We start from the raw sequence: 14,754 nt of genomic DNA, 5'->3' as shown, positions 1-14,754 counted from the left end.
AAGATTGTGTTGTACATAAGAATTTTACCCCCTCTTACGTTTTTGATGCATTATAAAACTAATAAATGCGCTGATTTTTTTTTTTTTTAAAAGGATTAGACTTAGAGAAGGTGTTGGTGGCACTCTCATGAATAAAGCGCGCAAGTTGTTTTAGCCCCTCTGCAGATGCGTACACGTATAAAATGTTATTTTTCTGTTTCTAGTTTTGTTACCGCTAGTGCTATAATTTGTGTCTATACGATTTTTATCGGATGTCTCTATGTATTTTTGTTGTTGTTTAAGTTTATAAGGTTTGTATATACGAATGCGCTGTGTGGAAACGGGTTTTAATATCTATCGTTTTTGTAATATTTAAAAAACTAATAAATATACTGTTTTTTTTTTGTTTTTCTTAAACTGATTTATGAAAAGGACTTGTAATCGCAAACTCTTTTTTTAAAAGCAGTAACTGATTTAGGAGGTGGAGGGGCAATGTATTATGGGGATCATACTTTTTTAAATCTTTAAACTGTCGAATGTAAGAGTCTTCTATCTTGATGTTAGCCTTTTTATCTGAATATGTATGAATGAAATATCTTCTAATAATCAGCTCGGATTATTTCAATGGATAGCCCTGTAACCCTTAGGTTAGTAGTTTTTTAGAAAGTATCTGGGTATGAAATATGTTAGGAATATGGCGCGTACGTGAAGAAGGTACGTCTGGCTATGTATTTTATGTTTTTGAGCTGTTGTATATAAGATTGCGTTGTACATAAGAATTTTACCCCCTCTTACGTTTCTGATGTGTTATAAAACTAATAAATGTACTGATTTAAAAAAAAAAAAAAAAAAAAAAAAAAAAAAAGGATTAGGCTTAGAGAAGGTGTTGGTGGCACTCTCAGGAGCAGAGTGCGCAAGTTGTTTTAGCCCCTCTGCAGATGCGTACACGTATAAAATGCTATTTTTCTGTTTCTAGTTTTGTTACCGCTAGTGCTATAATTTGTGTCTATACGATTTTATCGGATGTCTCTATGTATTTTTGTTGTAGTTTAAGTTTATGAGGTTTGTATATACGAAAGCGCTGCGCGGAAATGGGTTTTATCCTCTTATCGTTTTTGTAATATTTAAAAAAACTAATAAATATACTGTTTGTTTTTTTTGTTTTACTTAAACTGATTTATGAAAAGGACTTGTAATCGTAAACTTTTTTTTTTTTTAAAAGCAGTAACTGATTTAGGAGGTGGAGGGGGAGGCTGGTCCAAAGTGTGCATATGTGCACGCGTGTGTACGGTGTCGGTGTTTACGCCTAGGGGGCAGTAAAACAGTCTTTGAAAGTGATTGTCATACGATGCTTCGATCTGAAGTATACTACTTTGTAGTCGCGTATAAATAATTTTATACATTCTTTTTAAAAAGAGAGAAATGTAGGTACGAATGTTCGAGCCTGTTAAAATGCAGCGAACTTTATACTTGATTTAGAAATTATTCTTTAATTTACTAGGGCAATGTATTGTGGGGGTCATACTTTTTGAAATCTCTAAGCTGGTGTTTGTAAGAGTCTTCTATCTTGATGTTAACCTTTTTATTTGATGATGTATGAATGAAATATCTTCTAATTATTACCATGGCTTCTATCAATGGATACCCTTGTAAGGCTTAGGATTGTAGTTTTTTAGAAAGTATTCGGGTATGAAATATGTCATGTTCGGGACATGGTGCGTACGCGAAGAAGGTTGATGTAGTTTTATTTTTGTTTTGTTTACGATTTAGTTTTTTTTAGGGGGATGTAGGCATCGTTTTAAGGTGCCAGGTGTATTTTGTGTAAATAATATATGGATACTTACTTTTTATTTTTGTTACCGATAGTGCTTGGTTTCGTGAAACCCTTATGTTTTGTTTTGTTTCTTGTTTTTTTTTTAACTTACCCTTCGATGATAAATAAAACGTCTTTAGACTTATCGCTAGCGAAGATGTAGCACGTTTAACATTCTAAATAGTTTTATCGCTGCACGACGTATTCGAACTAAGAGATCCCAAGTCTTTGTGAGTTTTTTTTTCTCTTTTAAATACTTAGAAATTCCCATTGTTAAATTAGCCTATAAGATATTATTGAATATGATAGGCTGTAAGATTAGCTATACTAAATCACCCCTGGATTTAAAACACAAAACTATGAGATTTAATCAGAGCGTAACAATCTACCGCGACGATCTTTTTTAATCTTAAAACCGCTCTTTGCAGCAATTTACCTAAATATATAGTGAACAAACGTGTATCTTGTATGACTAAGAGACATTTAACTTTTGATTGAAGGATTTATTTTTTTCCTTACAAATCGCGCTTACATTCCGATGATACGCGTAGGTAAACAATTTTTTACAAGTACGATTGTGAAATAACAGCTACTAAATTACTTAATTTGAATGAATAATATTATTTAAGACGTCTACCTATCTAACGCTTTAAAAATAGCGACATAATTCAGATAAAAATATTATTCGTACTATATTGTTTGTTTGTTTTTTTTTACAATAGTTTCCGAGTTCTCACAATAGATGTTCGATGATACTATTTTATGTTTTTCTTACCGGTATGATTAACGTGTATTACATTTATGACTTTTCGCTATTATCTTTGCATCGTTTTAAGGTGGCCGGTGTATTTTGTACAAATAATATATGGATACTTATTGATTTTTGATCAATTTTTACTCGTATATTTACCTACTTTTGCTTTTAGGCGTATGTTAGTTAGTTAGTTACTTGTATATGAGTGCGTATTCTAACTTTCCCATTCACTTCTTGGTTCCATTCCATCACCCCTGTGAGACCGGACTCGTCTACTTAATATCACTAAAGTCTGTTCAAAAATCATTGGACACCCTGTCAGAGCCTTATCTTCCTTTTGTGACCGAATCCTGCTCGATCCGTTTCACTCACTTCATCGAATGTTTGAGTGGCTTCCATCATCTCAGCAGACTGAGACGCCCACTCTGACGAACACAGCGGCGGAGGAGGAGGACTACATTTGTCCCCAGAACACTAAAATCTCTTGAACAGTGACCCCCCTCCCGGGCCAAATTGCGACAGACTGGCTGACTGACTTTAGTGTGAAGCACGGAGCACTTTCTTTTGTTTTGTTTTATTGTTATTTATTATTTTTCGTATTTGTTTTTTTTTAAATGTTCATTGATTTCATGTTTTGTTTTTTTATAAAGTCAAATTATTACCTTTATGAAACTTTTTAGTTCTCCTTACGCTTTACTATGAAATGTTTCAAAATACTCGGTCCCTCCAAAACAAAGTAAAACAAAACGTGTTTACACATATTTATTTTAAAAATTCTAGGCGTAACTTTGCCGAGTATTAATCGCCCGCTTGTATTTTTATTGAATGCGTACGTATACCGTTAAAATTTGTAATTAATATTTAACTACTCGATTCCCGTATTGACTAATTATTCGTGAGGCTAACGTTTTATAATTTAAAGTTATTCCGAGAGTTTACTCTTTAGCGACGTCTTTACACGCTTTAAACGTCGGCTTATACCCCTTGTGTCTTTACTGACGAATATTATCGTTAAATGTTTTATCCCGGATTAAAACAGGGGGGACTTATTCAAAGATGTTTTATTTTACGGTAAATGTTTTTATATTAGTCGCATATTGATTTTAATGTGCGAAGGAATCAAGGAGACTCTCTGACTTTCATTTTAAAAAAATCTGTTGTTTTAGCGCCACCAACCTTTTTTTTTGGTAAAAACCACGCCCCTGTGGGGGGTCTCGTGCTAATAAAGACCGCTCCCCCTTCGGGAAAAAAAACCCCTAACATCGCGAACGTTTGATAATCTTTGAGGAGATTCACAAGTGCCACCACCTCCGGGGGATCGAGTTAGAACGATCTGGACATCCCCACGACTCTCCAGAAGTATGCAGATTTTCAGCGAGCCGCCAAATCTTACAGCATCTAGTCCTGAGCGTTCGGACGTCGAAGAGGATGAGGCAAACGTAACCTTTATCGACGGACCCTACCGGAGTTCCAGCCCCATGACCGCTTGCAACTTATCCTCGACATCGTCTACTGACTTCGGGTCTACGGCATCCATCCCGGTAAACTACTTTTGACGAATCGATGTAGCCTAATAACATCAATAATAATAATAATAATTAAAAAAAGGAGGGTTACCTACGTTTATATTTACAGATGATAGACCCTATCGCTGAGGAAGAGGAGAATAACCCTCCGCCCGGGTCTCCTCAACCCGATGATCGCCCGACTGAGGACGGTACGGAAAGTAACGTTTCCTCTCTTGAGACCTCCGTGGACGACGACGACTCGCTAACCAGTCTACCGACGGCTTCTGCCGGGCCTAAGGAGAGGGAGGGTGAATTGGTTTGGAACTACGCACCGGACGTGTGGGTAATAAATGCAAGATATAATTGTATTAAGCAGACTGTTAGCTATATGTTGATGAGCGCTATCCATAAATATAGCAGAGAGAATTGCTCCGGATGTGATTTAAAATTACCGAGTCAGTTAAGACATCCCTGCTTATTTTATGATCGGGAACCGTATTATCTTGCTCGGAATTTTGAAGGTATCATGAAACTACTGTGTAACGGACGTTTTCTGTCGACGATTCACCGTATCTTAACCATAACCCATCGTGAGACGACTACCGAGGAAGTCCAACGCATCGTAGAATTTGTGCTACACGACTACGTTCATGAGCGTATGGTGTTAGACAGAATTAAGATCGTTCTCGATAACTGTTGGGACGGAGGACTGAGCCACGAACAACTAGATCTGATCGCTGATTGGTACGTGTGAGATGGGCGAATCTTTTTCGAAAGCTTGCATAATTGGATAGAAATTGTAGAGAAAACCATTTTACACACATCCATTGAGAACAAAACTGTTGAAGAACCGTGTAAACATGACTAACACGATGGAATATGTATTGAATAATTGGTGTAACCATGATATTAAAGCGGGACATTTGGTGACCGTCATGACATTGTTTATTGACTGTGCTAAATATTATTACGACAACGACGAGTCTTTGAAACTAAAAATGAAATGAAAAACTTCCAAACTGTTATTGAAAGCAAGGTGCGTGCCTATGTTTTATTTGATGTGCTTTACAATGTATATCATGTCTTTTTGTTGACGTCCCGTGTAACTAAATAAAAAATATATCTGTATGGATTAAAATCATCTGCGATTGGCTGGCAACCAGTCCAGGGTTTCCCCCGCCTACTGCCCAGAGCCAGCTGAGATAGGCGCCAGCAGCCCCCGCGACCCTTGTGAGGAATAAGCGGTCAAGAAAATGGATGGATGGATGGATGGATTAAAATCATGTTTGTCGTTTGTTTTCTTATCGAGTTTTAGACCACCGGTGGAGCAAGGAAGTGGCGAGGGATGCGTGGATAGGAATTAAAAAAACTATTAAACTTCTAGTGATAAAGACTTTAGTTTCTCTTTTTAAGACCAAAAAATAACTTAAAAATGAATAAAATACCACAAGTAATTAAATATTCAATTCAAAAACGCTTTTATTTGTCCTCGAGGGGAAGTTAAAAAAAACAAAACATGAAATCAATGAACATTAAAAAAAAAAAAAAATACGAAAAATAATAAATAACAATAAAACAAAACAAAAGAAAGTGCTCCGTGCTTCACACTAAAGTGCTACGTGTCAGTCAGCCAGTCTGTCGCAATTTGGCCCGGGAGGGGGGTCACTGTTCAAGAGATTTTAGTGTTCTGGGGACAAATGTAGTCCTCCTCCTCCGCCGCTGTGTTCGTCAGAGTGGGCGTCTCAGTCTGCTGAGATGATGGAAGCCACTCAAACATTCGATGAAGTGAGTGAAACGGATCGAGCAGGATTCGGTCACAAAAGGAAGATAAGGCTCTGACAGGGTGTCCAATGATTTTTGAACAGACTTTAGTGATATTAAGTAGACGAGTCCGGTCTCACAGGGGTGATGGAATGGAACCAAGAAGTGAATGGGAAAGTTAGAATACGCACTCATATACAAGTAACTAACTAACTAACATACGCCTAAAAGCAAAAGTAGGTAAATATACGAGTAAAAATTGATCAAAAATCAATAAGTATCCATATATTATTTGTACAAAATACACCGGCCACCTTAAAACGATGCAAAGATAATAGCGAAAAGTCATAAATGTAATACACGTTAATCATACCGGTAAGAAAAACATAAAATAGTATCATCGAACATCTATTGTGAGAACTCGGAAACTATTGTAAAAAAAAACAAACAAACAATATAGTACGAATAATATTTTTATCTGAATTATGTCGCTATTTTTAAAGCGTTAGATGGGTAGACGTCTTAAATAATATTATTCATTCAAATTAAGTAATTTAGTAGCTGTTATTTCACAATCGTACTTGTAAAAAATTGTTTACCTACGCGTATCATCGGAATGTAAGCGCGATTTGTAAGGAAAAAAATAAATCCTTCAATCAAAAGTTAAATGTCTCTTAGTCATACAAGATACACGTTTGTTCACTATATATTTAGGTAAATTGCTGCAAAGAGCGGTTTTAAGATTAAAAAAGATCGTCGCGGTAGATTGTTACGCTCTGATTAAATCTCATAGTTTTGTGTTTTAAATCCAGGGGTGATTTAGTATAGCTAATCTTACAGCCTATCATATTCAATAATATCTTATAGGCTAATTTAACAATGGGAATTTCTAAGTATTTAAAAGAGAAAAAAAAACTCACAAAGACTTGGGATCTCTTAGTTCGAATACGTCGTGCAGCGATAAAACTATTTAGAATGTTAAACGTGCTACATCTTCGCTAGCGATAAGTCTAAAGACGTTTTATTTATCATCGAAGGGTAAGTTAAAAAAAAAACAAGAAACAAAACAAAACATAAGGGTTTCACGAAACCAAGCACTATCGGTAACAAAAATAAAAAGTAAGTATCCATATATTATTTACACAAAATACACCTGGCACCTTAAAACGATGCCTACATCCCCCTAAAAAAAACTAAATCGTAAACAAAACAAAAATAAAACTACATCAACCTTCTTCGCGTACGCACCATGTCCCGAACATGACATATTTCATACCCGAATACTTTCTAAAAAACTACAATCCTAAGCCTTACAAGGGTATCCATTGATAGAAGCCATGGTAATAATTAGAAGATATTTCATTCATACATCATCAAATAAAAAGGTTAACATCAAGATAGAAGACTCTTACAAACACCAGCTTAGAGATTTCAAAAAGTATGACCCCCACAATACATTGCCCTAGTAAATTAAAGAATAATTTCTAAATCAAGTATAAAGTTCGCTGCATTTTAACAGGCTCGAACATTCGTACCTACATTTCTCTCTTTTTAAAAAGAATGTATAAAATTATTTATACGCGACTACAAAGTAGTATACTTCAGATCGAAGCATCGTATGACAATCACTTTCAAAGACTGTTTTACTGCCCCCTAGGCGTAAACACCGACACCGTACACACGCGTGCACATATGCACACTTTGGACCAGCCTCCCCCTCCACCTCCTAAATCAGTTACTGCTTTTAAAAAAAAAAAAAAGTTTACGATTACAAGTCCTTTTCATAAATCAGTTTAAGTAAAACAAAAAAAACAAACAGTATATTTATTAGTTTTTTTAAATATTACAAAAACGATAAGAGGATAAAACCCATTTCCGCGCAGCGCTTTCGTATATACAAACCTCATAAACTTAAACTACAACAAAAATACATAGAGACATCCGATAAAATCGTATAGACACAAATTATAGCACTAGCGGTAACAAAACTAGAAACAGAAAAATAGCATTTTATACGTGTACGCATCTGCAGAGGGGCTAAAACAACTTGCGCACTCTGCTCCTGAGAGTGCCACCAACACCTTCTCTAAGCCTAATCCTTTTTTTTTTTTTTTTTTTTTTTTTTTTAAATCAGTACATTTATTAGTTTTATAACACATCAGAAACGTAAGAGGGGGTAAAATTCTTATGTACAACGCAATCTTATATACAACAGCTCAAAAACATAAAATACATAGCCAGACGTACCTTCTTCACGTACGCGCCATATTCCTAACATAACATATTTCATACCCAGATACTTTCTAAAAAACTACTAACCTAAGGGTTACAGGGCTATCCATTGAAATAATCCGAGCTGATTATTAGAAGATATTTCATTCATACATATTCAGATAAAAAGGCTAACATCAAGATAGAAGACTCTTACATTCGACAGTTTAAAGATTTAAAAAAGTATGATCCCCATAATACATTGCCCCTCCACCTCCTAAATCAGTTACTGCTTTTAAAAAAAGAGTTTGCGATTACAAGTCCTTTTCATAAATCAGTTTAAGAAAAACAAAAAAAAAACAGTATATTTATTAGTTTTTTAAATATTACAAAAACGATAGATATTAAAACCCGTTTCCACACAGCGCATTCGTATATACAAACCTTATAAACTTAAACAACAACAAAAATACATAGAGACATCCGATAAAAATCGTATAGACACAAATTATAGCACTAGCGGTAACAAAACTAGAAACAGAAAAATAACATTTTATACGTGTACGCATCTGCAGAGGGGCTAAAACAACTTGCGCGCTTTATTCATGAGAGTGCCACCAACACCTTCTCTAAGTCTAATCCTTTTAAAAAAAAAAAATCAGCGCATTTATTAGTTTTATAATGCATCAAAAACGTAAGAGGGGGTAAAATTCTTATGTACAACACAATCTTATATACAACAGCTCGAAAACATAAAATACATAGCTAGACGTACACCAAAAACGTGAGAGAGGGTAACCTTATGGTGTCAAAGGCCGCCTACAGCTTTTTTTCTCAGGATGGGTGGGGCTGGTGTTTTGTAGAACAGAATTTCTCAGAGAGGGGGGAAATGGAGGAAAACTCCAATTCGGTCATGTATTTGGCGAGGTAAGAGCATTTTAACATAGCTAAAACCTCCAAAAATTTAATTTTTCATGTTGGTACCCCTTTAGTATTTTATTTACAAGCTCGTAAATATTCTCAGTGGTACATTTGTAGAAAATGTATATCCCCAAAGCAGGTTTACAACTAGAACGTGAGCAACGCCTTGCCGTGATTTAGTGTCATTAGTATTATTATTTTGCACAGTGAATCACATTTAGGATAACATCTAAGTGTGTCTTTAAATCTGGTAAATGTGGAAAATTCCAATTTGAATTGCTACAGCCCTAAAATAAAAGTGTACACATCCTCCCTCATATACATATTGCATCTATGGTGTCATAAATTCAAGCCGTGGATCCTTTCTAAAAAAAAAACTATTAGCCAAGGGCTTACAGGAATACCCTTTGTAAGAGACTAAGGTGTTAATCTACTGATAAGAAGCTGATTTTGGTTAAATTGTTGCAAAGATCGGCTTTAAGATTAAAGATTAAGGGTTAAGTAGAGTATAAATCTATTAACGTATCAAGAAACTCAAAGTTTCATACTTTTAATTCTCTTAGTTTTAAATAGAAGGTATAGAATCGCATGTATCGTAATACAAAGTATACTTCAGACTAAAGCATCAGATATAACAGTCTGTTTTACTAATGTGAAAAAACACAGGAAAAAAAAACCAAAAAAAAAACATGCACACACGCTGTCAGACGTCTGACCATTAATGTCCACATGCAGTTCCTGCCTGAGTTTGTGATTACATATTCTCTCCAGAAATCAGTATTTTTTAAACTAGTACAATTATTATCTTTTTTAAACACACACAAAAAAAAAAAAAAAAAGTAAACAAATTTTCGCTACTCTAATGTCATACATTGTTCCGTCATTCAAAATGTATAATTTACAAATTGAATACCTTTGAATCAAATTTTTAGGTTTTACATTCAATATCAACATTTTAATACCCTAGTTTACTTTTGTAGACAAAATTATACCAACTTTATTGTGTTCATCCTACCGAGATTTCTTTATTACATTGCTATCAAATACAATGCACAAAACATCAACCGATTAATTTCACGCCTCACTCTAATTAAAATTAAAATAAAAGTGTACACACCCTTCTTCATGCACAAATACATCTATGGCAGGGGTGTCAAACTCATATTAGCTCAGGGGCCACATGTAGGAAAATATATTCGCAATTGGGCCGGATCGGTAAAATTGTAAAATAATTTGTAAAACATTGCCGTCAATTACATGCAGATTTTCGCTATTTGTGGGCCAGCCCTAAATTGTGGGGCGCATCTGTACAAATATTGTCCTAAAAATTTTTTTGCATAAACCTGTATATTGTTCACTGATTGTGTGCCGGGTGCCGTTAATGAAGTTATAAGGACGTTAATCCTTGTCATATGTGTAGTTGGATGTGTCTTATTCAGCATGTTTGTGTTTGATTCATGTTTTTATTTTTTAAACAAACTAACTTTAAATTGTGTTTAAAATAACGACATTCAGAGCAATTCCATGTACAAGATGCATTGCTCAACTGAGCCTTACTTGTGTAATTATGAATTTATAAGCTTTGATTGTGGCCGGCTGATTAATTGGGCCGACAGTCTTTTTTTTTTTTTTTTTTTTAACTTTACAAAACCATCTCGCGGGCCGGATTAAACCCCATTGCGGGCCTGATCCGGCCCCCGGGCCTTATGTTTGACACCCCTGATCTATGGTGTCATAAATTCAGACCGTGGATCCTTTTATAGAAAACTATTAGCCAAAGGCTTACAGGAATACCCTTTGTAAGAGACTATGGTGTTAATCTACTAATAAGAAGATGATTTTGGTTAAATTGTTGCAAAGATCGGCTTTAAGATTAAAGATTAAGGGTTAAGTAGAGTATAAATCTAATAACGCATCAAGAAACTCAAAGTTTCATACTTTCAATTCTCTTAGTTTTAAAAAGAAGCAGACGTCTGACCAATAATGTCCACAGGCAGGAACTGCCTGAGTTTGTGATTATATATTCTCTCCCAAAATCAGTATTTAAAAAAAAAAAACTAGTACAATTATTATCTTTTTTAAACACACAAAAAAAGGTAAACAAATTTTCCCATCCCTCCCAAAACAGCGTACTCTTATACACATCATAAACATAAAATAATAAAAACATACACGTCTAAGCATACCTATAAACATCACGTATATATAAAATGTACAAATTCTAGCATCCATCGTCTTATAATAGATACCATATAAAAATAAAACGTATCATTTGTAACCGAAACGTAAATGAGTTAAGTTTGGTTTAATATAGGATAGTGTTCAGTAACATTAAAAAGATGGCTGCTGGGGGGTTTAGTATGATGCTAGTTTCGATCTGCTGTCGCCAAAAATTTAAAATTAACCCTACTTAATATTTAAAGGCTACTCTAATGCCATACATTGTTCCGTCATCCAAAATGTATAATTTACAAATTGAATACCTTTGAATCAAATTTTTAGGTTTTACATTCATTATCAACATTTTAATACCCTAATTTACTTTTGTAGACTAACTTTAATACTCCCTCTCTTAATCATACGCTGTAACATCCTTTGCCCTTTAGATGGCGCCGTTTACCGCGGCGTCACACCTCCCCGCCACCCCCCATTGGCTTTTACATAGTCACACAGATACACAAGTTTTTAGTCTAAGAAAAAGGACGCGGTTCTGAAATGGGTTAAATAACCGCCCTTTACGCACGAATAATCTGTTTTTTCGTCTATATTTCCCCCTCTCCATCGGATAGAATTGGTTAGAAACAGAAACTTTATTTTTTTTATTTTATTTTTAAAGGATGAAAAAAAACCCTCGAAGGAGACGCGACTTCATATTCCGAAACATCGGTAAGTCTCTTTTATTTATTTAAAAAACATAAAACAAATGGATAACATTTTTTTAATATTCACAACACTTTAACTCGAATAAGTGAGCCTCGTACTAATTTACATTCACGCACGCACACACCCGATAGAGGGGGGCGGTGGTGGGGGCTTCCTGCCGCCCAACATGGTGATAAGGGGGGTCGGGGGTTCCTACGGTTGGTACCCGTTCTACTTCAAAGTAGGTAGCTTTATCAGTAATTCGAATTACAGGGGGGGGGCGCTTCCCCCATTGCTACTTCAAAAGCTGGTGGTAGGATCCTTCCTGTAAGATGAAAAAAAGTTTATTAACACGAGGATGTCGAAATAATATTATCAGCTGGTAGAGTTTCCTCTCAGACAACAAAGCTACTGTTTGGGGGTTCAAAGGAAGTACGTAGAGAATTGGTGGGGGGTGACCGGAATCATTTGTTTGTTGAAGGGTGGGGGGACCGGAAAACAGCAAAAGCTACTGTTTGTAGGGTTCAAAGGAATCATTTGTTTGTTGAAGAGTGGGGGGACCGGAAAACATGTGTTTGATGTTGTGGGAAACAGAAAATCATCAATCATTTTTGACAGGAGCTGGCTTCCGATCTCTGATTGGTTAAGACGATGAGAGGGGCGGTTTCCGATCTCTGATTGGTTAAGACGATGAGGGGGGTGGGGAGGGGGGTGCAGAATATCATCAATCATTTTTGACAGAAGCTGGCTTCCGGCCTCTGATTGGTTAAGAAGGTGGCAAGTGGGTAGGGGCTTAATTCAAAATAACGGGTTCTGATTGGCTAAGAAAGCGGAAGGGGGCGGGGCTTACTTCAAAGGGTTAGGATATGAATGGTTTTATTGGGGGGGGGCAATAAAGTTTTATGGGGGGGGGGGGCAATAAAGTTTTATTGGGGGGGCAATAAATCATTGTTTTATTGGGGGTCATAAATCACTTTTTGACATTTGCCGCAGTGTTACTATATATCATTTGGCAAGCTCCATTGTATCTTTTGTTGCAGTACATGTGCACTTCAATCTGGAGCTTCCTACCTCACAAAATGTGCACTGAAATGATCTGAAGGCTACTTGAGCGCAATTACTGCCCATGGTTTGAAGTGTTAATACTTTTCACTGTTCTCATCATGGTGGCAAATTTTCTTTCCTCTTTGCAGCGCGGACACAACTACTGGGTTCATCTGTAAAAATGCTGACCAGGAGGGTGGACGCTGCACAGATTATAAAGTTCGTTTCATATGTCCCATCGACTTCTGCCATAGACGAGGATAATTGTGAAAAACTGAGTTACAAGTAATTAAAGTGTCAAGTTTGTTCATTTATCCAAGTAAAGAATTGCAATGCTGGCTGCAGGGAAAACAAAGTATAATACAGTACCTCAATTTAATTCATTCCTTGACCAGTTTGCATCCTGAAACATTCTTAGATTGAGGTAACATCATTGAAATGAAATGACTGGGGGAAAAACAAGTTTTTCATCCCCAAATTGATAGAATTTTGTGTATAAATAAAAGTATAGTACAACATAAGTGGAAAATATACTCCACAATGACCGTGTCACATCTTTTCTGGTATTGTGGGCTCACTAAAAAAAAACAAAAAAAACTGCAAGGATCTAATAAGATTTGTAGTAATGTTATTGAAAATTTTGTTTTGTTTAATGAGCATGTTGTTTTTGGTTATTTTGTAAAGAGTGGTAAATATGACCAAAAAAAAATGTTTTTGTGTTAAATTTGTTAATTATATTAAAGTTCTACATACACAAATGTAAATTTGGGACTCAAAAATCACTCGTTTCTTTATTTTATAAAGACTTTCAGTTATATATATGCAATCAGTCAGTGGCTGCCAGAATAAAAAGGCTGTAAGGACTTTGAATGCATGTGCGAAATTTGAATTATATGGATAAAAAGTGACATTTTATTTTCATTAATATATTTATTGTTTTAAGTGTTGTATTCCCCTGGCATTTTAATATATATATATTTTTTTCTTCTTATGTTTCATTGTTGCAGTGGTTTGATCGTCTTGATGGTAAGTTTGCAACAGTTGGTTCAATAAATCATTAAAAAAAAAGAAAGAAAGAATTGTATCGGGGTCGCCGAACAAACACGCCCCGCTACAGGATTGGCTGGAAATTACCTAGTTGACGTCAAATATTGGAAAGAAAATTATTAACTCATTCACTCCCAGCCATTTTGACTGACGCAATCCCCTTCCACCCTCGACTGTTTTATTGGATTTGGACTAATTTTGCAAGGCCCACACAATATTGTGTTCTATTGCTATAAAAACATGTAACCTACCAAAAGATTAGAGTCTCTACTTTCATTAGGGGAAAAAAAAAGTATTTCTATCTGTTTCCGTTGTGAAGTAATTGGCATTAGAATATAGCTAAATTTCATCATCATTCCCAATCTATTTAGAAATGTGCGTAAAAGAGCTTTTTTCAACATGGCCCTGGTTGATCTCTTATACTCTGCTGCCACCTGCTGGCCGTTTGTGTAATAACTACCATTTATTCAGTCATTCTTTGCAGTTGAGCGGCTGCATTAAAGCCTTCTGTATGCTCTAGCATAGAAAACTTATAAATACATCTCTGGGATACAAAACATTTAATATAGTACGTATTTATACGTTTTTTGGGAACAAATGAGTTAAAGATGTAATTTAAATAACATGTACGGACTGAAATTGTAAAAACGTAAATAAACCTAAGAATATAAACGCAAAATATTTTGAATAAATAATAAAATAGATTGACTAAATGATAAATACACAAGTGTCTCAGATGTGTAACGGCGATGCAGTAGACGATGCATAAGGAGCGGAGGGGGCTGGAGTTGGAGGAACAGCTTCTCTGGCATTTGCGGCGGGGCGAGTAGGCTGAGAAGCAACAGCATCAGTGG

The sequence above is a fragment of the Festucalex cinctus genome, chromosome 13 (assembly GCF_051991245.1).
Source record: "Festucalex cinctus isolate MCC-2025b chromosome 13, RoL_Fcin_1.0, whole genome shotgun sequence".
In the NCBI taxonomy this organism is placed as follows: domain Eukaryota; kingdom Metazoa; phylum Chordata; class Actinopteri; order Syngnathiformes; family Syngnathidae; genus Festucalex; species Festucalex cinctus.
Note: the sequence above shows the minus strand (reverse complement) of the source record.